Genomic DNA, 4,188 nt, shown 5'->3' on the forward strand with positions numbered 1-4,188 from the left:
ACGGAATATTTTGAAAAGTTAGAAAAAAAAGAATAATATAGAAAGGGGATTGAGGATATAGCTTCTATAAGGAGATTTCTATGACCTAATCATAAATGAGAGACTTTAATGAAAAGACAAAAAAATACGTAATTTTTCAGTAGCAAATGTGTGCAATAAATTAATTTTTAAAAATCTTATTTAGAAAATATATTATCTGTGTAGGTCTCTCTTACTTCAACAACAAAAAGATATAAAGTTTAACTGCACATATTCTGGATACGTAAATTTCCTTTTAATAAAGTCTTGACCTAAATACATAAATGTGAATGCATACCTTAAATAGCCATAAAAAGTTTTGATATAATGAAATAAGCTACAGACTAATACTGTTTTGAAAAATGTCCATCAATTAATTCAATAGCTGGTTTAACTTTAAAATCTATAACCAGCAAATTATTCCAACAGTCGAATATATTTTTATAACTTTTAACTCTACTTCGGTATGAAAAAGGCAAATTAACAGAATTCTTATCCGATTTCTCATTATTTGTTAAAATCCCTTTCTAAGGATGGTACCTATGGACTACCTTCTAAGTGTGCTACGTTCATTTGTGGTTAAAAGGAATTATGAAATTGAATTTTGAATTATTTTTTATAGTTGATTAAAACAGTCATTGAGAACTCATTGTACGTCAAGTAATTGAGGGCAAGAGACGCCCCGAAACTGGCAGTGTATCATTTGCTTAATAATTGTCGACAACCTTTACATAAAACCTCGTCTCAGGATAAAATAAGGGTCAAATGTGTTACTATTTCGGTAAGTTCATAGGTATTTGAGCTTAGTACCGTTTTCAACCACAATTTTCTTCTTTAAAGTGAAGATTCTCTCTCTTTGAGAAACATGAACGAATTTATTTTAATATGCCCCTTTTTATGTTTTATTTTGATGTAAAAAAGAACTGCTGTGTTTAGATCATGTCTATTTATGTGACACCTCTTAAATATCAGAAACATAAAGCTACAAGATACTATTTTGGAAAGAGAACATCTAATTTAAGAATTTATAAACGCTTATGAATATATTTCTAAATGTCAACAGAGAATTATATTTATAATCATAGCCACATGTACACAACTTTCTGGATACTAGAATATAGTAGGAAGTCATCAAATTCTCTTTTATTCAACTCATTTGTGTTGGCATAACGTTGCCGATGACATTGAACTGTTTTCAATTACTTTAACTTTTCTGTTCTCTTGAGAGATCGTTTAACCCCATATAATTTGGAAGCAAAGTATACGGGAGTAACATCAGGAAAAGGTCTCATGCGATACTTCGTCTGTACCCTGTTCTCGTAGTTTGTATTTTTAATTGGAATCTATCATTACGGTTCTCCACCAGGTAACGTGTGGTATTGGAGGATGTTTTTAACTTACACTTTGCACTTGCCTCTTCATAGATCTCTTAAAGACTGAAGGATTTTCACATATCAGCCCTTAGGAATATTTTTTTTTTTTTATTAAGTTGGTGTAATTTTGATGATAAATTTTGAATTGAATTGTTTGCGCGAGTGTTTTTTTTATGCTTACCTTAGATATTTTAACTTGTTTTGATACATAGTGTTGAAACTCTCAGTTATTTCTGATTTGCAGTTAAACCTAGATCCTATAACGGATTTTATAGCAAAATATACAAGGTATGCTCTGAATCATATATCAGTAAGTGAAGACGCATTTCTTCATTGTTAACAAAGCTACCTCCCTTTTCTGTTACCAAATAGAATATGTTCATATGTTACAGCAGAAGTCTGCTACAGGTACGATATTATAATAAACAAAAAGGATTCAACACCAACAGTTGAAACTGGGGATACGAATATAGAAAGAAGCACTAACAGAACAAAGGTTTATTTACAAGCTTACTAACAAAGATAAATGCAGAATGGTTTCTCCTATTTACATAACAAAAGTAAAATCTTACAATGCGTGAACTAGAGAAACAGTAAGGTAACTAGAATACTTGCTGCCCAGTTTTGCAGCTGTCGGAAACCAATGCTCGAAGAGGTGGCTTCGCAAAAGGAGAACTGTAATTTCAGACGTCTTCTTGACTCCGTAGAACGTTTCTTCTCTGAATGCATGCTCAACGTCGAAATATCTCGGTCGTTCACTCCCTGACGACGACTTGACCAGATTCCGATCAAACTCTCGTGCACTTTCCTCCTCTCTTATCCTTCGTCTGTTCCTTCTTCTCTTATCTATCTCTGATGATCTGATGATCTCTGCTGGTCTCTCACTGATGATCTGATGATCTCTGCTGGTCTCTCACTGATGATCTGATGATCTCTGCTGGTCTTTCACTGATGATCTGATGATCTTTGCTTCGTCAGTTGTATATATACGGCGACTTGGGGGCTGAGCCTACCAGCGAACGTCACAGACTCCAGGGACGACAAGAACGGTTTAAAAGGATCTCTACGAAATGTTGCATCAGAAATCGCGGCGTTTCTCACGACACGTCGGCACCTGTTGCGTTCCACAACACGCCTGCCGATTCTAGAACCATCATGAGCTATAAAGTGATGACCATAACATCATAGTACACTATTTTTTTTGTTGACCAAAATCTCCCATATATTATAAGTTAAGTATATCTTAGTTTTACCAGACCACTGAGCTGATTAACAGCTCTCCTAGGGCTGGCCCGAAGGATTAGATATTTTTATGTGACTAGGAACCAATTGGTTACCTAGCAATGGGACCTACAGCTTATTGTGGGATCCGAACCACATTATATCGAGAAAAGAATTTCTATCACCAGAAATAAATTCCTCTAGTTCCGCCCTGGCCGAGCCGAGAATCGAACTTCGGACCACCGAATGGTAACCGAGCGCGAAATGCACTCGGCAAACGTGGAACTCCCCATTTATTATAAAAAGTTGTGAGTGTGATGACCTTGTTTATGTTATAAACCTTGTACTTGTTACTTCGTAATATTTGTTACGTAGATTATGATATCTTCAACTATTCTGAACTACATTTAATAATTTTCAGTAATGTACTTAACGCAATCCTAAACGAAAAAGAAGATTCCTTAGTGTTTTAGAATCTAATGCTAGCAAATATTAAATAATGTAATACACATGACAAGGCAATTCAGACTGATTTTAGTTCAGTTTGCATCACAGGAAGAGGAATAAAATATCAAACTTTTTCTTAAGAAAAATAAAATTTATTACAATTTATATAAAAATAAGTACATATTTTCATTAGCGTCAATCGGTCATTCTTAATATTTTCGAACATTTAACAATTTATGGAGGTCATTGACGTTCTAACTTCCAATATCTTCATGAAAGATAAGATGTTTATCAACCGAAGAAACCACCACCATATCCACCAAATCCACCTCCAAAGCCTCCAAAACCACCGCCGTATCCGCCGTAGCCAAAACCAAATCCGTGGGGTCTATAGCCGTAACCGCCGAAGCCATAGGGACTACCTCCAAAGAAGTGGCGTCGGCTAGGTTCGGGTGCTGGCAGGGCTCCAGTGACCTCCATCAGGGCAAAAAGGGCCACCAACGCCAACAGGGCAACGCTGATCTGCAAAGGGAATCAAGGAAATTAATTTGCTGAATTTCAGTTAGATGCTTTAGTTTGTTCATTGTACTGTTACTATTAAATGAGAATGATTAAGGATTATATAGAGTAAAAGTACTAACCAACCTACATATCATGAATAGTTAAAAACAGAATTTACAGTTTATAAGATCTATAAGTAAAAAGACAAACAGTTTTTAATTTACTACAGTTATACGGAATGTCTGATGGATTTTTATTTGTATATTTATATGTAACTTATTATTTGCATATTTATCCCATTCATATATATATCAAACTATTATTAATTTAACCACCTAGTATCTTAGAATTTATGTCTTTAAATGACAAAATTCATTATTTTATCCTTACAGTTTTCATGGTGAATAGGTTGTGCTTCTTCCTTTGCTGAATCTGGAAGTGGATGTCAGTGCGCCTTGCGACCTTCCTTTTATAGGACGCTCGTTCCAGAGTGGAGAGTTGCCAGCAATCTATTTTGAAGCTGGATTGTCCAGCGATCTACGTAGAAAGCCTTCAAAAATTTCTATCTATTATTGACAATTATAATCTAATATAACTGTTAAACTTATAATTTTTCTGTCTTATTGGC

The 4,188-nt window shown here is 34.6% G+C and overlaps 1 long non-coding RNA gene across 1 annotated transcript; it reads right to left on the reverse strand.

Annotated features, from left to right (window-relative positions):
• Positions 1-3,189: 3,189 nt before the first annotated feature.
• Positions 3,190-3,982, reverse strand: LOC135204095 (uncharacterized). Its single transcript, XR_010312099.1, has 2 exons — positions 3,951-3,982; positions 3,190-3,581 (listed from the first exon to the last, which is right to left on the reverse strand). It is a non-coding gene; the product is annotated as an uncharacterized LOC135204095 (long non-coding RNA).
• Positions 3,983-4,188: the final 206 nt, after the last annotated feature.

The sequence above is a fragment of the Macrobrachium nipponense genome, chromosome 24 (assembly GCF_015104395.2).
Source record: "Macrobrachium nipponense isolate FS-2020 chromosome 24, ASM1510439v2, whole genome shotgun sequence".
NCBI classification, from domain to species: Eukaryota; Metazoa; Arthropoda; class Malacostraca; order Decapoda; family Palaemonidae; genus Macrobrachium; species Macrobrachium nipponense.